This window comes from Pteropus alecto, unplaced genomic scaffold (genome assembly GCF_000325575.1).
Source record: "Pteropus alecto unplaced genomic scaffold, ASM32557v1 scaffold38, whole genome shotgun sequence".
Classification (NCBI taxonomy): domain Eukaryota; kingdom Metazoa; phylum Chordata; class Mammalia; order Chiroptera; family Pteropodidae; genus Pteropus; species Pteropus alecto.
The window spans coordinates 6737496-6762072 of NW_006442512.1; positions in this window are offsets into that span (position 1 = coordinate 6737496).

Here is a 24577-nt window from a genome sequence, read left to right on the forward strand (position 1 = left end):
CATTTGGTCCTTGACATTTTCTTTTTGGTAGATTTTTGATGATCATTTCATTTTCCATACTGCTGATTGGTCTATTTAGATTTTCTAGTTTTTGATTCAGTCTAGGAAGGTTGTATCTTTCTAAGTACTGGTTCATCTCTTCTAGGTTATTAAATTTGGTGTTATATACTTTTTCATAATATTCTTATAAGATCCTTTGTATTTCTGTGGTATCTGTTGTAATTTCCCCTCTTTCATCCCTGCTTTGGTTATTTGTGTCCTTTCTCTTTTTTCTTTAGTGAGTCTAAACAGGGGTTTGTCAATTTTCTTAACCTCCTCATAGAATCAGCTCTTTGTTGCATTTATTTTTTCTATTATTTTTTTTTAATTGCATTTATTTCTGTTCTAATTTTGATAATTTCTCTCCTTCTGCTAACTTTAGGCTTCATTTGTTTTTTCTTTTCTAGATTCTTAAGATGAAGAGTTAGGTTGTTTATTTGGGCTCGTTCTTGTTTTTGGAGATAGGCCTGTAATGATATTAACTTTCCTCTCATGACAGCTTTTGCCGTGTCTCAAAAGTTTTGACATGTTGTACTATCATTATTATTCATTTCTATGTATCTCTTGGTCTCTCTTTTTATTTCTTCCCTGATCCAGTTATTCTTCAGTAGCATGTTGTTTAATCTCCATGTATTTGTGGTTCTTCCTGCTTTCTTTTTGCAGTTGATCTCTAGTTTCAAAGCATTATGATCAGAGCATATGGTTGGTATGATTTCAACCCTCTTATATTTGTTGAGGCTATCTCTGTGTCCCAGTATGTGGTCAATCCTTGAGAATGTTTCATGTGAGGAAAATACTTTAGATGCAAGAGATATAGCATTGAGGAAAACAGCAAAAGTCACACTGTCGTGGAAATTTCATTGTAGAGGGGAGAGACAGACAACTATCAAAATCATATACTCTTTCAGATATGATACATGTTAAGGTAATTAAAAAAAAAGAAGAAGATATAGAGTATCCTAAATTAAATGGGTTGTAATTACATATAGCAGATCAGAGTAAGCTTCCTTGAAAGGGTGGCATTTGAACAACCAGCAAGTATTTTGGGCAGAGGGAAGATCAGATGCAAAAGTCCCATGGAAGGAACTTGTCAGGCATGTTTGAGTAAGAGCTGACTCAGAATAAGCTAGGAGAGTAGTGAGAAGTGAATTAAAGAGGAATGGGGGCTAGATGATGTGTAGGGATTTATAGAGTGTTGAACTTTTATTATAAGAGGAGAAACTATTGAAGGATTTGGAGTGGAAGAGTGCCAGGATAAGAATTATGTTTTACAAAGATCTGTCTGGATCCTGCATTGTCAATGAACTGTTAAGAAGAAGAAAGAAAGGTAGAATGGAACTCTTTCAACCAGGCAAGAGTAGTAGATGCGAACTGTGCTAAGGTCCTCATGTTGTTCAGAAGAGATAGAGAGATTGACTAATTTTACATGTTAAGTCAAGCATGTATGTTAACTCAAAGTTTAACTATTAATTCATATGATGTTACCATTTTTGTAAATAAATAATGATTAAATATTAGCAATTTCATATGATTCAACATAACAAGCTCTATAATTTCTAATAAAGTTAATGGAAAAAGAAACCCTAAAAACTTTAATAAAAGATAGGAAAGGAAAAAAAAAGAATTAGAAAAAGCAAGGTAAAAAAATATAGAATATAATGATAAAAACAACTTTAAGTGTGTCAGAATCAAAATATGTCCAAATGGATAGCTTTCAGGGTAACGAGGGCGTCCATGTGCAATCAGAGTGGCACACAGAAATTCTACTGGGATGGAAGCTCCTGTGCTCAGGACTTATCCAGACTTCACCCTATGTACCTACCTGTTCATCTGGCTATTCATGTGTATCATTTATAATACTGTTTACAATAAACCAATAAATGTAAAAAATATATATATATCCAAATGGATTAAAGTCCCAGTTAAAAGACAGATTGTCAGTTTGGAAAAACTAAAACTGCTCTAAGTTCTTAAGAAATCCCTGGAACATAAGAAAGAGACAGAGGGAAAGTAAAAATATGAGAAAATTATACCAGGTAAATATTAACCAAAAGAAGACCAGTGAAGCTATATTATTTTTACAAAAAAATACTTTAAAGGTAAAAAGGATTAGTATATAATAATAAAAAGATCAATTCTCAGGAAGATAAAAAATGATATCTCATGCTCCTAATATCATAATCTCAAAACGTATAGAGAAAAATTGATGAAAATATGTAGAGAGGCTAAAAAGTCAACAGTCATGGAGGGAGAGTTTAATAAACTCTCAATAATCAGTAAATGAAGCAGACCAAATATTGGGGTAGTTTATAAAGAATTTGTATAGCACACAACAAAATTAATATAGGGAATTGTGTAGAATCATGTATAAAATAATTAGAAAGTAAATTATTCATGTCTAAAACAGAAGATTTATGTTATTTTTTGTCATAAACAATATCTCAAGCACCAAAAGGCAGGTATCATATAAGCCATGCCATACTCTTTGATCACAGTGCAAATAACAGTAAAAGAGGTAATTTAAAACTCCCCGATGTCTAAAAATTAACATGTCTTAAACAACTTATAGGGTGATATTTATTTTTAATGAATAGTAGAAAATACTAGATATTGAAAAAATTTGATAATCAGTTGATATCAGGTAACAAAAATACTACAAATCAAGTATGCGGAATATAGCAAAAATAGGGTTTAATGGAAATGTATAGCCTTAAATTCTTAGGAAGAAGAAAAGCTGAGAATTAGTCAGCCAAGCATCTAACTCTGGAAATGATGTAGTAGAAGAAAAGCACTGATAAGCATAACAGCATAAATTATTAAATTAGAAAGCAAAAGAAAAAAAAAGATGAACAAAATTAAGAGCTGATATTCTGAACATATAGTCAAATTATAGCCATGCTTGATTAAGAATAATGAAGGCACAAATAAACAATATTGGAAATCATAAAGATACTATAATTATAGGTAAACTGGAGGAGAAAAGTTAGAGTTTTATGAAAAATATTATGCAAATAAATTTGAAAACTTGGATGGCGTAAACTATTTCTTAGTAAAACATACCAAATTGTCTCAAGAAGAAATGAAAAACCTAACCAGATATAATAAAAATATTTACTCTTCCCTCTCTAAACCCAAACACCAAACACTGGGCCTATGTGGTTTTATTGATGAGTTCTAGTTAAACAGTCAAGAAACAGATGATCGCAATCTAATACTATGAAAGGTCATTGTTAACCTCATCTTTTTTAAAAAAGTATGTATATCATAGTACATATACTTTTCTAGTTAATTTTAGACATATTTAGTTTCTGAAGTTATGTGGTCTTGAGACTCCCTGCTCTTCAAATTAGCAATTAGTAGAAAAAGGATTTCCAGACAAGAAGAGTTAATCATGAAGTACAAGGAGATAGAATTCTTAATTAAAAGGTATTTTCAAAGAGACTATTAGATAACAATTAAAGGTAATATAACACAAAAAATTTATTTACTACTTATTTGGTCTAGACTCATGTATAAGAATTTGTATTCGTAGCCATCCTGTTCTTACAACCATTTAAATATTCTTATGTCCTTATCTGTAGAAAGTTCTTTGTGAAACATTGTTTTCAAAGATGTGGTGTTATCTTTTGAAGAATGTAAACTTTAATCTCAAGTTCTTGTAAAAAAATTGTTTCTCATGGAAGATGACATTAATCTGGGGTATCTAACTCCATTCTCTACATATATGCTTAGGAATTTTTTTATCTCTCTAGATATCAGTGGAAGTTAATAAATTGATATGATAACTTTACTAAATTTCTTACTTTAAAAATACATAAAATGAGTTTTTTCATGACAATACCATAAGTAGACTAAGGTAATATGAAAAGGCAGTTTATGAGCAAAACTTTACTTACTAATCTAAATGTACAAGTTTTTAATTAAAAATCTATTAATAAAATTTCAGCAGAATGTTAAATAGCAATAAATAGCTATTAGTTTCGGTTTGTTCTAAGAATTCAGGTCCAGACAGGTTTAGTCTTTATGTCAACTCTCTCTGACCTATTTGCATTATTGTACCTTTTTTTTTCAACCACAGCTGTGAAAGTTTCTCTGCTATTAAGAACAGTGTGTCATTGTATTGGATCTACCTGGATAATCTAGACTAATCTCCCCTTCTTAAAGTTCACAACCTTAATCTTACTTGCAAAATCCCTTTTGTCATGCAATGTAACAGATTCACAGGTTATGGGAATGAAAACCTGGACAGCTTTGGTGGCCATTATTCTGCCTGCTACATTATTAATATTTTTCTTTTAACAATCAATTAAAATAAAACCTTTTCCTTAATTCTTACCACAGATTTACCATTTCTGTCACTTTGGTTGTTTAGACCCAAGTTTCCATTTGATATAATGCTCCTTTAGCCTGAAGAACTTCCTTTAAATTTTTTTGAGTGAATCCTGGTGAAAAAAATCAATCAGCCTCTGTTTGAAAATGATTTTATTTTGCATTTATTTTGAAAGAATATTTTCACTGGACAAAGAATACCAGATTAATGTACTTTTAGCATTTTAAAGATGTTGCTTTTTTGTCTTTGGTTTGCATTGTTTTGAATGAGAAGTCAGTAATAACTTTCATTTTTGTTTCCTTATTTATAATTTGTTTTTATCTCTGGCTGCTTTAAAGATTTTTCACTTTTTCACATAGGTTTTTAACAATTTGATTTTAACATGCTTTAGTGTATTTTTGTGTGTGTGTGTGTTTATCATGTTTCAATTCATTGAGTTTCTGTGATCTATGATTTTATATCTGCATAGTATATGTTCTTTCCTTGATTATTTTCCTTTGCCAAGCATCATGAGACTTCACTCTACCCACGTATAGCTGTGTATTTGATCAAAGTTTCAAATGAATGGATTTTGAGCCACCGCAGCATTCCGGGATTCTTTTATCACCCCAAATCAGTAAAAATGCTATTCTCTGCTTTGGATTCCCCTTCTTGCACTGTAGCATGGTAATTGGATCTAGAAAAAAGCCATGATGATTATAGGGCTCATTTTGTTTGTTTTTATTCTCCCAGGGACCATAGTCCTTCACTATTTGTTGTCCAATTCAGTTTTCTAGTTGTTGAGAAGGTAGTTCTTGTTTATTGTTAGGAGCGTAAGGTTGGTATTAATTATTTCATCATAGCTAGATGAAGAAATATGTTATTAATTTTTAAAATTTATTTTATAAAACAAATTTCCTTACTCTGATTTTCCATATTTAAGGACAGAAATATAAACTGGATGCCTTCCAAGCATTTAAAAAGAGTTTGAATATAAATTACTGTAATATATAATTTAGTCTATAAATTATCTGGTAAACACATCAGATTAATTAAACATTAATGTGAGTTTATTGAATTTCGCCATTTTCATTCATTCTCCAAAGTTGTGTGTAGAAACAACCTTGGCTAAGGGAGTGAGATATAAACTTATTCTTTCATGAAGTTAGTGACTATATGTAGGAACCACAAACCTAGGGAATGTAGTATCTTGTAAAGATATTAAGAAAATTACGAGTTTAAATATAATATGAATTATTTGAAAGCAGTAAGTAGACAAGAAGACTGAAGAATTCAACATTTAAAAAAAGACTCATGTGGATGCACTATATAGAGCCAAGGAAAGTGAAAGGCATATCTTACCTAAAGTAGAATAAAACGCTTATCAAGAAGTTAGTGTGTATTTGTGCTAAGAAAAAAATATATATATCCTGGTGGTGTATAGAAATTTTTCTCTCTTGTAAGGTGAATAATGCACACAAAAAGAATACTTTGGATTTCAAGATTCAGCTGGCTCAATATCTCACTCAACTGAGAACAGCACAAAAAGTAGGGAGCTGATTGGTTTAATTAATTTGGGAAGGCCTTGACAGTCATTTTTTCTTATTGTGAACACGATGTTCGAGTGGTTTTCTTATGGTAGAAGTACTTTCTGATCTGTAGCTCCTCTCATCTTTATGAAGGGTTTGGATGTGATCAGCCATCTTGGCTAATTCTGAATTCACTGGAGCTATTACACAAATCAATCTATAATGAGGCTTTTTCATAAGACTTTTGCAATATCTTCTTTCATGGAACACATTTAAAAAATAACTTAGTGTCAGTTGTAATTCAGTATCTATACAGAAACTGTTTATATAGTTTAGGCAGCAGTCCCCAACCTTTTTGGCCGAGGGATCGGTGCTTCTATGAGAATCTAATGCCTGATGATCTAAGGTGGAGCTAAGGCAATGATGCTAGCGCTGGGGAGCAGCTGCAAATACAGATGAAGCTTCGCTCTGTGGCCTGCTGCTCACATTCTGCTGTGCGGCCTGGTTCCTAATAGGCCAAGGACTGGTACCGGTCTGAGGCCCAGGGGTTGGCGACCCTTGGCTTAGAGCACTCTGTTGTAAGACAAATACTATGTATGAGTTTATTTAATTAATTTCCATGTAGCTGACACTTTGGTTTGTAGACCGATAATAAGGACTCACATGACAAATGGAACTATTTGCTATAAAATATGTTACAGTTTACTCTGTATAAATGGTGCTTTTTCATACTCAATTTTTAAATGCTAGTTATGCTTTAAAGTTTCTGAAATCTACTTTAGAGTACAAAAATCTACTTTAGAGTATGGACATCTTTATTTCTTTAAATTTTATTCCTAAATTAATTATTTTTATCCTCGTGTTTTCTAGAGTCATTAAAGTGATGAAAAGCAAATATTTATTATAATTATCCATTTTGAAACGTTGTTTAGAAAATTCCGTTTTCAGTCATAAATCCTATTTGACATCATCCTCCTAGTTCCTGCAGCACACAAAACTTGTAAAATTCTTCTGATATATTAGTTAGAAAAGTGAACAGAAGATTATGGATAACTCCCACAGTGAAATGAAATCTTCTATCTCCCCCTTCCCACAACCATTCCTTGTTCTCTGAAACGATTCTTCATGTAAAAGATCATTTTCATTTATAGATACTAAAGCCATTATTCAGGCTTATAACAATGGATCCTAAAGTCTTAGAGATGGATAAACCTGATGAATACGCTGGCTGCTCTGAATGGACACTGTGACTTGTGTCATTAGTATACCAGTCACATTCAGAGTACCGCTGAAGTCACTCTTTCTCCAAGGATATTGAAAATGGATGACATGGAGCCCTTTTTGAGGGCATTTGCTGTAACAAAATCTCATAAGTTGTGTCATCTTATGAGACAACGCAGTGCATAATCATGATAGCTGATCTCTATTACTGCAGGAAGTTCAACCAATTTTGTCTGTAATACCAACAGGATGTTTCTGAATGCCACTGTTTTTGACTACATAAACATGTTCAGTACTCCTGTCTTTAAATGATAAAGGACTAGATTTCATTTTCAAAGGAAAATGCCCCTAGGAAAATATGAGTGAGCATTTCAAAACCTCAAGGATTACAAAACTAACAATTATGCTTGGAAAACTCCCGGTGGAAAATTGAGGTTTGCTTTGTTCTGAGATTCTCATGTTCCTGTTGTGGCACTATGATCATCTGTGTTTGAAACTAAAGATGAAGTAGACCTTCATCTTCTATTGAAAGGCGTGACCTTCAGTTTCCTATGATCCTTTGGTTGAAAGAAATAAAAGGACCTTTTCTTTCCAGTAAGTCTGGCTAACAGGCACTGGCAACCTTTTCACTTTCTCTGTCAAGCTAGGTGGGGCATGCTGGAGTAAGATATGATCCCGCTGAGTAACTCTTACCTGTGACCTGACATTTTAAGTGTCTCTTTTTCCATCCTTTCCTCAGAGTTAAAATCCCTATTACCATCTCTATTTTCAGAGAAGAGAATCTGATAGAAGAAAATGGAGAACAGACAAGGATGGGAAGAGGTACTAAGAGTTTATGGGTCAGGTGGCAGCTGGTGCCAGACTAGGGAGCCTTTCTTGTACCTACTATGATATTTTCCCTGGAATTGAAAAACCTGGGTTGAGAGATTGAGTTCTTGATTATTATTTTGTTTTTCTTAACCTATTATTAATCTATTATTTCTTAATCTGTTAAATCTATTTTGTATTTCTTAATCTATTATTGTTAATCTATAATCTGTTATTCTTCTAGTTATTTCCCTGATGATGTCATTTTATGCTACTAAAAAGGTTGTGGTTTGTCTTCTATCAATTTTATTTCTGAAACACGTATCTTTTTTCTGTTATTTCACTGCTTAAAAACAGTTAGTGTTTTCTATTGGCTACCCAAGAGAATAAGTTTAAGCATTTTGGGTCCCTAGCATGAGACCTTTTATGATCAGGCCTTAACTTACCTTCTTAACCTACTCGCCACATCTTCCAACGTACTCTGTGCTCCAGTCACAATGAATCATAAGCACACCTGGTTTAGAGTTGAGTTTTGTGCTAAGTAAATCAGAGCCAAATTTCCTTTCCAACATCACATGCTGGCAGCTGCTCTTCGTTCTTATGCTTAATTCAAATCTCCTTACCTCTATGTCATATCTTTATCATTACTTTCACTTAACATTTTTACAATTGTTGGTCAATTGTTTCAGTTACTCCGCTTCATACTACCTTGTGATTTTTATCCCATTTTACAATTGTTGGTCAATTGTTTCTATTTACTCTGCTTCATACTACCTTGTGATTTTTATCCCATTTCCTTGATGATTTCTTTCATGGCTTCAATCTCTAGCATTTCAATGTCTGTGTCTTCTTCCCTTATTTTTTAGGTCCAGGTCCAGAAATATCATCTCTTGACAGTCAAGCTATTTGTCACAATACAATAATAATTGCAGAAAGAGAGGCCACAAGAAAGTAAAAAATTATGCCACAGACACACTCAGCCTAGGATTATTCAACAGAGAGCTCAATGGCTGAGAGTTGTTGCCTAATGAGTATGCTAACCCTTATCGACCCACTATTTGGTGATAGTGCTCATTGGGAGAGAATGTTGGAGAGGGCTCTGAGAATGTGAAAAATGTATATAGCAAGAACATGTATATATGTATGTATATGCCCTTACCATCTTTTTAATAGAGAATACCCAGGGACAACTGACTTTTTTATAAAACTAGTAGATGAAGTTTTATTAGATGATTTATTTTATCTCAGTAGTGTTTTTCTTGGGTTACAGTCATATGAGGAAAGCAATGAATGTCTATGAAGAAAGATAACCAAAGCCACAGACTGGTGCTTTTAAGACTGGTTAGTGTTCATTTCCTAGTATATATGAATGAAACCATATTGCCCAGTCACAAGTCTTCCCATTTCAAATTTGATTTTTATGAAGAGAAATAGAATGGAACTAAGATCTGACGAGTGTCGCCATGAATCAGATTCTTCTAAAAGTTTTCCATACTATACTTTATGTAATTCTCCTACTGACACTCTACTTTGGCAGATGAGGAAGTTAGGGCTCAGAGATATTAGGTAATTTATTCACAGTCACACAGTAAAGCGTGGCTCATGTTTTGAAACCAGGACTCTCAGCTTTCAAAATGCTATATCACATAATCTTTCAATAAAATTAACAACAAAAATTTTTTTTAAAATGATATTTTACTTTTGATAGTGACTCACTTCTGGCAATCTCAAAGACATAACATGTTTCTATAAATAATTATAAGTAATAATCATAAACAAATGGTTGTAACAGAAAAGTATTAAAAATTGCTAGAATCATTTAATGAATGACTGTGATTCTGGTTCACTTTTAAATGCAAGAGGCATTGACAACTTTGAAAATAGTTAAGTTGTGGATGCTTTTGAAAAGCGAACCTCCAAAACTTCCAAGTGTGATTTTCCTATAACACGAGGTGTCTACACAAAAATACATTTCATTTGGCCTATAGTGCTTTTTAAGTACTTCATCAGAAATGTGTTTCAGAAAAAGCAAAGTCCTGAATGCTATGTTTCAGGTTGCAAAATTCAATATTTTAGGTGTTAAAAGGGCCTAATTTTAAACATGAAAGTTTACTAGGCTGTAATGATAAATTTTTTAATGTTTGGTAAAATTTAACCTTTAACAGAATGGTATGCTAGCTCTAAATTTTCTAAATGCTCTGACACTCAGACTTACACTAAAATACCAATTTTCAACTTAATCTTTAAAAAGGTAATTGAGGTAGGTAAAGTAAGTGCTTAAGGAATCAAGTGCATCTGACTCCATCTATTCTACTTTACAATAATGTGATTTCTATAGATTTTTGTCATTTAACAAGAGATATAAAAATGCCTCTTCCTCAAGGACATTTTTTCTATTAAAAAAAAAAACCCTAAATGATAAGATAATAACTTTTCTAAAGTGGAAGTATTTTAGCCACATTTTCAAATGCAAACAAAGAATCATGATCCCTCTGAAATGTACATTGCTTTTTGTGAATCTTATTGTATAATATATTGTTCACATTTCTCTTCATGGTTCTAGAGATCCCTCCCCACCCCAAATACCGTATGTTTATTAAATAATTCCTATGGAGCTATGTACCTTTCTTAAAGGCATGCGGAAAAAAACTCGTTTAATTCTATAACCTTATGAAGTACATACTACAATTATCTTCATTTTGTAATTGGGAAAGTTGGTTGAATAATTTGTCCAATGTTACACTGCTTGTACATGCGGAGCTGGAATTTGAATCCCTGTAGTCTTCCTAGGCAATGCCACCTCCTATTGAGAACTACGAATTCTCTTTTTCTGACTCTGTTCTGTGATGTGTTGCTGAGATGATCACGGCTATATGAGGTGAGGGATCACTCCAAACTAGAAATGCCATTGGTTATTCTGCCAAGTTATTGGGTGAAATCTTGTATAAAATTGGATGAGATGGTTTAGGGGGAAGGAGGGAGAGTTAAAGAAAAGGAGGCTAATCCATAGGATACCAGGCATCTAGGAAATACATAGGATACAGCCAAAAGTGAAAAGTCTGTCTTGTCAATAAGCAAAAAGAATTTGCTAAACATAGAAGAGGGAAAACTTCATTTGTAAACAATGGAATGAAGAATAGAGAGGGCATGCATTTATTTAAGGTGACAGAGAGCTAAACTTTCTCTAAAAGTTTGAGATCACTTGTACATCAAACTGAACTGAACCAGATTCAGTGATTAAACTTTGAATGACTTCAAATGAAATAACTATGTTATTCTTATATTAGTACAGCTAGCTTTTATATTAGACAAAAGAAAGAATAATCTTATGATTGGCTAAACTTGAAGTGCTCCTGCTTCTTTTATTAGCTGCCGAAAACACAGTTATTTGTTTTAATACAGATGATTGACTTTCATTTTATCATGTAAAACCCCATAAATATAATGACATCACAATAAGTCCTAGCAGCCGATTGCTGAAATTTTCTTGTGTTGATAGACTTGATGAGGCTGGCTTATCAGTTTGGGTTGACTTAGGAAAGCAGAAATCACTCTAGGGAATTGAATACTGGACAGTTTGATATACAGGTGATTGGCCTAGACCTAATAAGGAATAGTGAATATTATTCACTCAGAGGTTAGCAAGAGCAGGAAGCTACTAATACCCTTACAGCTGGAGAAACAATAGGTTATCTGGAGGGAGCTGAAACTAAGGCAGGCACTGCCAAGTCAGAGCTGTTTCTGCAGGATCTGGAGTTATGGAAATGTGGCCATTCCAGGTGATGCTTCCAAGGCAGAAAAAGAGAGAGAGAAATATGTCTTTTCCCTTCCTCCTGCTTTCCAATTTAGCTCAAAGTCAGTGATAAGAGAGCCTGAGAATACAATTAGTAGGAAAAAGGCTGTCAACATATCTGAGAGCAAACAATGATACTTGAACATTTATTTTAAAAGTATCTTTTAGAGAATAAGGAACTCTTTTGAATGGGAAATCGCATGCAGGCATTTCGTGAGGTTAAGCTCCCATGTTTCTGCATCCAGTCTTACTTGGGGACAAAACTATAATACACAATGGTCTCCCTGGCACAGACCCCATCAGTAACATTGTGGGGATCCCAGTTCTAATTATAATTCCTTCAAGAAAGTGGGTGTTTTATATGCTTGAAACATAGTCCTCTTGCCTAAAAGTATGCACCTTTTCCCTCTGCCTCTCCTGTCACTGAGCGTTGCTAAGTCTAGGTGACTAGGGCACTTCTAATGATGAATCATGGGTCTTTTTTATTTTAAATTAGGTCCTCGTCATGTTCTCCCATTCCTCATATTGACCACATGGACCCCTCACCCCGATATTGCTGCTACTATTGCTTCTTACAAATTTTCACCAGAGGCTGTAAGAACCAATCTCCTTCCTTCCTGACCTGAGTCAGGCCACAAAGCAGCTCTATTCTCAGCATTTACTGAGCTCAATTATATAACAATTTTTTCTTTGTTATCTAAGTGATCCATGGTCAGTGAAAATAAATTAGAAAATAAAGAGAAGCTAAACTATTTCTGCTAAGTTCTCTAATACAGTGATATATCTTATTGTGTCAATAAATATAACATATGGTTTTAATGACCTTATATTAATTTGTGATAATACCCCAATATTTTACTCTGATATTATTATATAGATATTCTCTATTGTTATATGTATAGGTTGTTTCCAATCCTTTTCTTTATAACTAATGTCATAGTGGACACCTATGTAGATATTGATTATATAAAATAGTCTCTTACATATTCTGTCATTATTACATTAAAGGTTTGGGGTGGAAAAGGGTAGTCTGAGTGCATTAAAGGCAAAGAACCATCAATATGGATTAAATAATGACATATAGCCAGTAAACCCTCTATTCTGACAAGGAACCCTTTCCGGAAAAACTTGTACAATGTCTCCTTTCAATAAATTGCTTCCAATGAGATTACTCTAGGCAGGCTTCCTTTCCACCCTGTATGAGTCCAGATCCTCTGATAAAGTGGTGACAAGACAGGATTAAACATGTAACATAGTTATTAGAGAAAACATCTGTGAGAGAAAATGGGGAGAAAGCTGGTTGAGAATAAGAGAGCTGCTGAACAGCAATGCAGGTCTGATTTTAAATGAAAGAATGAGGGAAGGAAGAAGCGGGGATTGGTATAAATGTATTAGAGTGCAGAGCAGTCCTAAGAAGGACTTAGCAGGGTCATCAGGGAGTCATCAAGCCCCATCTGCCAGGAATAGGCCTTCTTAATATCCCTGCCATGCTAGATCACTACCTGGGGGAAACCTGTGGGAAGAGTGGCCCTGGTGAGGAGGAGATGAATTTCAAAGCCCAGTAGCTGGGGCTTTGCTCACGTACACTCCAAGTACTCAGAATGTAAGAGGCTCATTGTCCGGGCTGCCTTATCCCCCCAACATCTCCCACCCTGCCACTGCCATATTCCTAGCCTGGGTTAGGTAGCTCTACCCTCATCTCCTTCTCCCGAACTGTTTATCATATCATTGTCACCAGGTCCACCTCTAAAGTTTGAGGAGCCTGGTGAAAGAAGACAGATGGTAGCTTACATATTATATTGGGAGGTGACAAATGCATGTTTATAATAACCTGATAAGCCAGGTTCAAACTTAGAATTCTCAGACTTCTCTGAGTTTCCAGCTGGAACATGGTGGCGCAGGTAGAGACCTAGCTGTCTTTTGTCCTGCCCCATTTCTCTTGTCATCTCCATCTCTCACCTCAAGGGGCCTCCTAGGCATGTATATGAACACTGCAGTCCACACATCTAAGCCTGTTTATATCATCTTCCCTTTTGCCTGGGTCTACAGGTACAGGTGCTGCTCATCCCAACATAATGTGAAAGAATTTATTTGACTGTATTCTTCACTAGATTATAAAGCCTGTGATGCCAATCCTTAGCCCCATAACCCACAGAAACCATGAGATAATAAATGTTACTTTAAGCTGCTTAAGTTTGGAGTAATATTTTTATGCAGCAACGGGTAACTCATACAGAAGGAGACTGAATTAATTTGTTCATCTAGCACTTAGTGTGCAAATAAATATTTCCTAAATAAATAAATGAATTTCCTAAATATTTATTATGTACCCACTAAGTATAACGAATCACTTTAAGAATGTCCAACATAAGCAAAGGCAAGAGACAAAAATTCTATTAAACCAGAAGTACAGCATTTTAACTGTAAAGCTCCTGCGGGAACTATGTAGCAAACTGTACATGTTATATTATTCAGGGGGGTAGAAAGGTTGAAGTTAATTAGGTATTATTGTAAAACAGTAGTAAGTTTGGATGTTTCACCAGCTAGTGTAACACACACCTTTTCTGTTAGCAAGTGAGAAGAATGGACGCAACATAAAACTTAATGAGACAGAAGCTCCACTTCTGGGACTGAGTGTCTTCAGTTGTAGAAAGTAGGAAGAAGAAACCTCTGTATATGTTCCTGGGGTTTCATGAGGGTTGTGGACTTGCTTTTTTACAGTCGATTCTTGTTCCTTGTTCCCTAGGACCATGTTTGCTATTGATACTTGAGAAAAATTGAGCAAGTCCAAAGCCAAAAGACCTCAGCTTTCAAATTAGGAAGTTATTTCCCTCAAAAGGTCAGAATTCTGGATGAAGATGATTGCTGTATCTTATATTTACTTAGATGATTAAGATTTTCTTAAGGATTAACCTGAGTGCCTTATGTTTTTAACTTTGACTTCATCTCTAATATGAGATATTTTCAAGCAATTATAAAAAAAAGTGTTGATTTTATAGTCCAACTTGTGTACTGATCTTTCAAAATTTAAGATGTCAGGTTGAAACCTTATGTGGCTGCTGGGTCAAAAATCTGAACTCTGAATAACTGAAGTCAGTGTTCTCGTGGGGAAGAGAAATGAAAATACACTTTAGTCAATGAAAACAGAAAGAAAAACCCATTGCTTCCTAATGGTGTGCTTGCCTTATGTAGAGATATCTGAAAATAACCTACTGGGCTTTGACTCTCATTTTAAGTTCAAACATGATGCTCATGGTATAAATTACAAGGCTTTTATTGGGTCATTTTTATGAAGGAGAATGATACATACTATACTTTAAATTATAGTAATGATCCACTTACTCAGAGGTAGAATTTCCAACAACCTCTACCCTTAGGAACTTAGCCCAAACTTAGAAGTAAGAACAAATAGCCTTGAAGACTGGTGTAGTGGTTACAAAGGCTTGAACTTAACTCCTAGGGTCAGGGCTTTATTGACTTTCCTTTAACACAGAATTTCTAACAAGCTTGGTTATCTGGTCTCTCAGCTCATAACAGACAAGAAACTACAAACTGGGAAAGAGACGAGAAGAAACTGTTGGAGACAGCCATCAAAATAGCACTGACAACTCAGTCTCACAGGAGAGACAAAGACAGTGAAACTAAAAGGCAGATGTAGAAGAGAATTGCTGCACTGGCCAATAGGATCCTACATTATCCAGAAATTGCACAATTATGTACGGCATTCCCTGTTTAGAAAGTAAAGAAGTCATGTGTAGCAGTGTAATACTTTGATTTTAAACTGTTTTTTCAATTCCTTCTACCTCTCCACTTCTCCTTATTGAAACAGCATGAAAGTTTTCTACATTGCTATGCTGTGCAGGGTAGAGATGATATAGAGTGAAGAGAGGCAAATTCTTTGCTTCTCAGGTCTTGTGCATACTTTTATATATCTATAGCAGAGATAAAAGTCTTAAAAGCTACAGCTTTCAATTGAAGGAGCCAGGGATTCAGGTCAAAAAAATAAATTTTATGAATTCAAAAAAATTTGGCTTTAAATAGTAAAGCTTAAAGCCTGGAAGATCCAGCACGCAGAATTTGGACCATAACCCCTAGAGCGGGAAGCATGCCTGATGAGGTAAACACCATTTTCCTGACCAGAAAGGATAAAAACAAAATGGAGGAAGATGTGACTGTAACTTAGATGCTGCTGCTTTGAAGAGTCTTGGGAGAAGGGGTAGTCACTAAATCTCATTTAGACTTAGGGGGTCTGAGCGTAGGGTCTTTTGCCTGAGGGTGTAGAATGTGAACTCAGTGAGACTCTTAGGTAAGCAATGTCTCCTACCGACACCAGGATGATAAAATAGCAATATGTCAGCGGATTTCTCAGGACATAGTCTTTCAGAGTTCTCTAATGTAGTATGGAATTCATTAAAAATGCTTCCATTCTCTCCCCTCTCCCCTTCCCCCAAAGTGGCTGAGATGAGCCTGCACACCCGATGCACTTCCTGGTGTCAGGAGTCCATGTGTGCGGATCTGGCTGACACGGGCTGAATCCAGAGCAATGAGGATGACTCAAGAGAGGGCAGTAAGCAAGGTGATGGCATACGCTTCTCCTCTGCATCCTCCTCTTTGTCCTGAGTCCAAGGGACACCCAGTGAGACATAATGAAAGAATGTGAAGGGAGAGAATCCTTAGACTGAGTAGTTTCTCAGAAGAGACTGAATTTTGAAATGGAGAGACTGAGTTAATTTACCTGGCAAAAATGAAGAAATGGTGGATTATGAAGTAAGGTATGTTTCATTATTGAGAAGTAAAGAACATTAATTTTTTTATATCCGAGTATGCAGTCTAAAAAATTTAAAAAGTTTTTCATTTAAAATGGTTAAAATAAATAAAAGTATTGGTATTTAAAAGAAACTAAACTTCATTTATAAGGATTCACTTTTATAGAATCCTTATAAATGGATCCTATCTTCTCACAATGCCACTAAAAACAAACACAAAAAACTCCAACTTCTTCACATGTAATACAATAACAGCATTTTAAAGCAGCCCACTCTTCCTTTTCTGTGGCGAAGCTCAAAGTACATTGCCCTAGTAGACATTGTTTTAAGGAGGAAAAAGCTTCCACGCTGCTAGTGGTTAAATGTGCCTGAACCACAATAATATATGTAAGACAAGTAGTAAGTATTCTGGTTGTGTCCTACAAAAGAGGCAAGTTGTCACCCATTTTCATCTGCGGTTGCAGGGATATGCATGTCAGTCTGTCTGTTCCTCCATGCGTGCATATTATAGCAAGGGAATGCATTTTCTTAGTTACTGGTCGTCCTCTCAATCCTCTTCCGCTCAGCAGCAGTTTTCATACATGATTAACACCCAGATAGCATTTTCCACATTAACCTTGTGATGTCTGATAGGGAGGACAGAGATGGATACCGCCTTGCTGAAATGTGTACACATAATCCATAACGAATAACTGCAGCTCTTCGGTGACCATGCTGGGGCATCGCAAGCAAAGAGAGGACCAGGTTGAAGAAGGCACTTGGTACACAAGAGCAATATTTCACTATTTGACTAAGCATGCAATTGAAAACACAAGCAAAGTTCTTCTCTGTTTGGCCCAACACAGGCCTCTGATTCTGTACCAAGAAGACTCAACTATACCTGTTTTTAATATCTCATTCTCGTGGGGCATAGAATCAGATTATACCGAAGGGTGTCCTCAGAGAGTTCCTTTCCCCCATTATCTCTCATTTGGCATATAGAACCTGCTCAGGTATCTTTGAGACTTTTGTACTCCACAAGTTCCAGCAGAGCTGTGGAGGCAGCAAGGTTTGGGACCAAGGTTCTAGGGGCAGGGGGTGGGAGGGTGGGGGCAGCCTAAGTGAATAAGCTCAAGAGCCTTGCAATGCTGCTGTATTTCCCAGGGGTTGGAACATTAATCAGCAATGAAAATCTAATCCTGAATGGACACATCTTTATTGTTTTCCTAATAGACTAAAATTAGCTTCTTGAAATAGTTTGAGTTTTTTCCCATTCATGTATCAATATACGGTGCCTCATGGACTTTGACGTGCTTGTACTTTCACTCTTGCCAATGATATTTTTCTGATGTAGAACTTAAGGCTTATAAGTGAGCGATGATAGTATTGCCTTTGCTGACTCATGTTCTCTTTCATGCATTTTGAACACGAATATGGAGATCTTCATGCATTACTGAGTGTCGAGAGTTTAAGTCTTCACTGAAAAATTGTTTTGTGGATGAGCAAACACGTAATATATCACTGAGTTTTCCAGTTCCTTGCTATGTTCATATTGGAGTTAAATATGAATCAAATTAGGAATTGAGTATGCTGTTATGTTATTAGTATTGATATGCTTAGGGAGTATTGTCCTGTTTAATATTTCATTAAGAATGGCCCAATCCTAGCTCTTATCCATTACCCATTACTGACGCATTGTGATATCTTAAGTGGAATAAGGTGTTTCTCAGACTTTATTATATAAATCACCTACGAATCTTGTTAAAACATAGACTCAGATTCATTAGATATTGGGTCTAATATGTTTCTATGTGATAATGCTGCTGATAATCTACAGACTACACTTTTGTAGCAAGGCTACAGTAGGCATCACACTGGGAGTATTGAGGAGATTTTAAGTGTTCCATGTGTTTATTTGCAGTATTCCTGCCTTACCTGTGGTTGAGTGTAGTCTCTATTCCTCTCAATCTCTTCCTATAAAGTTGCTATAATCTCTAGTGCATGGTTCATATCTATAGTATGTGATGGAGATGGCCCTCATTTCAAATCTTATTAATGCTGTAATAGTTTAGCAGGGTCCACATAAACACTTTAGATATGTATAGAAATTTTTGCTTAGGCAAAATCCTCCTGCCTTGGGATCTCTTTGCTCCAATTTTCGTTTCTTCAACTGATCTGCATATTGACATTCAGGCTACTAAAATTTTTGCCTAGATTAATATAGAATTGCAGGCAAAACTTTTAACTCCACAAGAGTATAACAGAGCAATGAGTGAGGACATTTATTTAATCAAGCACTTATTGACTACTTTCTTTACACCAAACTCCAAAAGTACTAGGGCTGAAAAGATAAATGAAGTATGAGAGATACGCCAATATTTATATAATTCTATAAATATATATTATTTATATTAACATGATAAATGTATTTACCCAACTCAGTAAAATTTACATCTAGCAATAATGTTTATCTTTATCTGATATCCTATATAACAATAACTATAGAAATATAATTTCTAAAGAAAAAATATCATGATGTGTGTTTCGTCCGTTAATCACTCATTGACCATTGGACTTCAAGTTGAATAACTTAAGTACACAAGTTAACTTGGTGTCTTTCCTCTTCAGGTACAATGAATCTCTTCCCCTTCTCGAAACTAGACTAGTTTCTTGCCACTTAAGTTTTGAGTGTGTACATGTGTTTGGGTATAAATTGATGTACACTTTGGGAGAATAGTAAAAACCATGGCACACATGGAGCAAATTAACCATTATCTTAAGAGAATGAGGGAGATGAAGAATTGAACAAAGTTTGAAAAGACTTCATTTGTTTCCTACAAATTAATCTTTCATGAGATATTTAATAATCTTGCCAGTATTTTTTAATGATATCTATAGTGTTTATGGATGCTTTGAAGAAAATTTATTCAAATTGGTATAATAACCCACCTTATCTTTTGAAAGAAGGCTGTTTGAATTCAATTCTACTTCAGTAAAACTTTTTGAATAACTTTTATAAGCAAATGTGTGCTAGGTGCTTCTTTACAGGAAAGATATGGATTCTCTTCCCTGAAATGGAAAAATTCAGTGACAAAATAATTTTAAGATAAAATGGAACATATAAGAAAATTTAACAACATGTTGTGTGATTCTACAAATATGCAGACAGGCAGCCTGGGTGGGATCGGAATGGTTGATCTTGCAAATTGTGCAGAATTCTCGTGGGGAGGTTGGGTAAAGGGAGACAAGAATTATATGGTCTTGAAGTAGGCTGATGAGAGAGAAAAAGGTGAGAGAAGTAAAATGAACTGCAGAGGAAGAATCTACAAGGCTTGAGAACTTAGTAAATATGAGGACAAGAGAAGATAAGTTTCCAAGATTTTAAGCAATAATGCTTGCATGGATGTTGTTGTCATTAACAGATAAAGGAAATCAGGAGGAAAAATTAGTGATTGAAGAGTGGAAAATAAATTTATTTTGTATATATGGAATTAAATTTTGGGGGACAGTATATAGTAGATGTCAAGCAGGTAGTTTTGTAGCTTGGGAGAATAGCATCTGTAGTGTCACAACTGTAGCTTTTGAGTATTGTCTGGATTAAAGTTGTAGCTGAAGCTGTGGTTGTGATCTCCATAGGGAAGAGAATGGGGTAGTCGGGGAGGGGGACAAAACGAAACAAAAAATTCCTAGAGAATTCTGAGCAAACATTTGGATGCAAGCTATTAGAAAGAGAGAAGTTTTGTTCAGACAATATGGATTAATTTCAAGAAGGAAGTGATAATGTCAAATTTCAGGATATAAATGTATTTTGCTCACTATGCTGATTGTATCATTGGGGTAAAGTATTGAACTCTGCTTTAATGTAAGAGTGTTTGTTTCCTGTTACACGAAAAAGAAGTCTGTCTAGTACAGAGGCCAAATAAAATTATGCTTGATATAAGTTGTTTTATCCAAGGAACATTTGTCTTCCCTCCTTTGTTCTAATTTTTTTTTATTTTTTTTTTTTTTTGGTTTTTGCCTTTCTGGATTCAGATCTCTAATTCTAAAGTTTGGAGTCTCTACAGATGATGGATAGATATAGTCCATTCTTACTCCCTTTTCCACATGCAGCAATAATAATCTAAATATTCTTTAGGCTCCACTGCTGCCCATATCAGTAAGAAAATTCTGCTTTGAATGTAGATCTGTGAGTTACTTTCTTCCTTATTTTTTTTTTTATCGTGGTAAGCATACATAACATAAAGATATTATCTTAAACGTTTGAAAGCATACATACGGTAATGTTAACTGTATTTCACATTTTTTTATGTAACAGATTTCTAGAACTTTTTCATCCTGCAAAACTGAAAGTCTCTACCCATTAAATGACTCCCCAGCCCACCTCTTTGAAGTACTTGGCGATCATCACTTTCTGTTTCTTAGAATTTGAGTGCTTTAGATAGCTCATATGAGCAGAATCATTTTATATTTGTTTTTTTGTGACTGGCTCATTTCATTTAGCATAAAGTCCTCAAAGTTTATCTATATTGTCCAAAATTTAGGCATATGATAGAATTTACTTTTTTATTTTAGGGCTGAATAATAATCCTTTGTAAGTATATACCATGTTTTGTTTATCTATATATATATCCATCGTTTGAGACCTAGGCTGTTGTGAATAATGCTTCAGCAAACACGAATGTGCAAATATCTCTTTGGGATTCTGCTTTCAATTCTTTTGCACAGATACCTGAAAGTGAGATTGATCATATTTATAATTCTATTTTTAATTTTTTGAAGACACGTCATATTGTTTTTCCATAGTAGTTAACACCATTTTATATTCTCACCATGAACATTGCACATGGGTTCCAATTTCTCTACATCTTCATAGCACTTGTTACTTTCTGTGTTTTGATAGTTGCATCCTGACGGGTCAGGGTCCTGAAGTGCTATCTCATTGTGTTTTTGACTTGCATTTCCCTGATGATTCAGAATGTTAAGCATCTTTTCATATGCTTATTCATCTTCTGTATATCCTCTTTGGAGAAATTTCTATTCAAGTCCTTTGCTCATTTTCAAGTTCAGTTATTTGGTTTATTCTGTAGTTGTTGAGTTGTAGGAGTTATTCTGTATATTAATACGGCTTATCAGATACATGGTTTCCAAATATTTTTTCCCATTCCTTAGATTGCTTTTCACTCTATTGATGTATCCTTTGCTGAGAAGAAGTTTTAAAGTTCGGTGTAGTCCCATTTGTCTATTTTTGCTTTTGTTGTCTGTGGCTTTCTTCCTTCACATAAGGTGGGAAGGTGATGTTACTGACTCTAAGGAGATGTTTGGACATTGATCAAAAAAGACAGACACTAATGTTGAACTTTCCAGGCACGTGAAGCCCGATATTTTCTCACTATTCTGGCATTGTGTACTTAATTTTCCTTAATGAGAGTTTATCAGGAGTGAATTATTCTGCGAGGTCTGTGGAATGTTATTTTTTCTGCTTATTTGTCAAAATGGGACAAATCTTTCTGCTGAGGGTATCACTGTCAGGTAAAAATTAGGTCAGAAGACTGTAGATAATGTTTCTTTCAGCTTTTACACCTTCTTGCTACTTTCTATATATAGCAACACAATTCAGTAAAGGGAAGCACTTCCTCCAAAGTCAATTAATCACGAAAGGCAAATAGTTCAGAAATCACAGAGGAGTGACATGTTGTCCCTCTATTGACTAGAGCTGGAAACAAAGCTGCTTAATGCCATTTAAGAAGTTGTCATTGCAGGCAGGGTTTTGCTCAGTTTACTAAATGTATTGACTGCAGGATATAAATAAATCCTTTGCAAACAGATTTAGGGGCTTGCAATTACAAAAACAGCTATCCATTTTTCTCTCTAATCTCAAAGAGAGGGAGTAACTGCTGGTGCCACCATTTGCCTCAAGGAAAAAGCACACCCGCAATACTTCTGGTTCCCTATTTTCAGTGGTGTCTCTTCAACTTACCAGTTGATAGGTGAGAAAAACAAGGATTATTGTCTCCTGTCAGTCACCATTTTCCTATAAAAATCATTAAAAGTTCTGAGGATAAAATAAATTTCTGTAATTAACATTGCACATGATCAAGGCATATCCAACAGCTTGGTCACTTATCATGCTGTGTGACAAGTACATAGCAAGTTGAGTCTATATAAGCAGATCATACCCAAGCATCAATAAGGGGGCTTGATTTAGACTTGGAGATGTTAACTAAAGCAATGACATTGCCCCAGTCAACCGTATATTAAAACTGTGGACTTCGTTTTTTTTTTTTTTTAAGTCAGCCACTGAAAATATTGGTCCTATACTATCAGAAAGTGTATCTTTAATTGAGCTCCACCCTGCCACATCTAAGAAATGCTCATTCTGGTTCGTGAATATCCTATTGCCTCTATACTCTTCCTTTTATTTCTCTTGTTGTCTTAGTTTGTTTGAGCTGCTATACTGAATTACCATAGGGTAGGTGGATTGTAAACAACAGAAATTTATTTCTCCTAGTTTTGGTAGTTGGGAAGTTCAAAATCAAGGCTCCATAGATTTGGTGTCTGATGAGGGACAGCTTCCTGTTTCATAGAAGGTTGGCTTTTCACTGTATCCTCATATGGCAGAAGGTGCTAGGGAGCTCTCTGGAGTCTTTTTTATAAGGGTTTTACCCTCATGGCTTAATCAAATCCCAAAGGCTGGAGCTCTAAGTAACATAGGAATCTAGGATTTAGCATATGCATTTGTGGTGACTCAAACATTCAGTCTGTAGGATTTGTCATCTGGCTGCCTTCATTTTTTCAATGTTCATTGACAAACTAAAGATATGGTTGTTCTTAGGCTCCCACTATCTGCAGGGTGCTAGATAGTAATGTGCAGAGCATATTTTAATTATATAGATTGGTAATTGTGCTCTAGCATATTCAAAGATATTATTCTAAAATGCACTTATTCAATATGAAGAATAAATAATGATTTCATGAGAAAAACTACCTAGAAATTTGAAGATACCATGTAAAGACAAAGAGATTACATTTTTCCCTTTCAACAATAGGGCTGTTGTGATACCAAAAAAACAAACAAACAAACAAAAAAACCCAGTATTTTACCAGAAAGATAAAGGAATGTGATCGAGAAAATATGATTTGAGGAAATATTTAGTACATGTTATAAAATCACTTTTCTGATGATGAAAATATGAAGAACAGATGAAAGAAAATGAGTGCTTCAGTGAAATAAGAACACAGACAAATCTGCACTGAAACTATTAAGATGAAGTGTGGTAAGGTGTCTTACAGCTGCCAACAGTGCAATTTTTCTTAGCTCTTGGAATGCTGTTTGAATGTTCATTAAACTGAAAACCTTCTAAAACAAAGTTAATACAATTGGCGATATATGGATATGGAAATTAACCACAGAGGTAACACAGTTTATAGCCTTTAAACCAAAGAATTTGTCACTTGATTTATAAGTTAACTCCCATTTTTAATTTTAGTTAGGAGAGGTGTGCCTTGGAGATTTTCTTAAGTTCTTGTTTTGAAGTAATTATGATTCACAGGAATTTTGAAATAAGTATACAAGAAGTCCCACGCATTCTTTCCCCAGCTTCCCCATATATTATTTTGCACAACTATAGGGCAATATCAAAGCTGAGAAACTGGTCTTGATACAATCTATAGAGCTTATTCAGGTCTCATTCATTATACATGTATGAAGGTTTTCTTGGAAATTTTAATTATTTAATCGTAATTCTTTAGATGGTCTAGATCTATAGCTTTTAAGCCTAAAAATCAAATTTTATCTAAAATGGCAAAAGCACAAATTGATATTTGTTGTCCTAAATAAAGCTGTGCATGTAGTGTGAAGTAACCTCAAAAAGTTCACTGCGAGTTATGATTGCACTGCCAATAAGGCTTCCCTGATTTGATCCTGAGCAGCAGCCAAAATTCTAATAGTATCCTTTTATTCATTAGACTAGGTTTACTTCAGTTAAGAAGGATAAAGGACAAGCAATCTTTGAGAGCTTTCATGGAATGGGTAATATACTATAGTGTTAGTCATCCAGTTAAAATATTTTCACTTTTTAAAGATGTGTTAAACTTATTTTTGCCAAGTGGTACAATGTTATCTATTTATAATTTG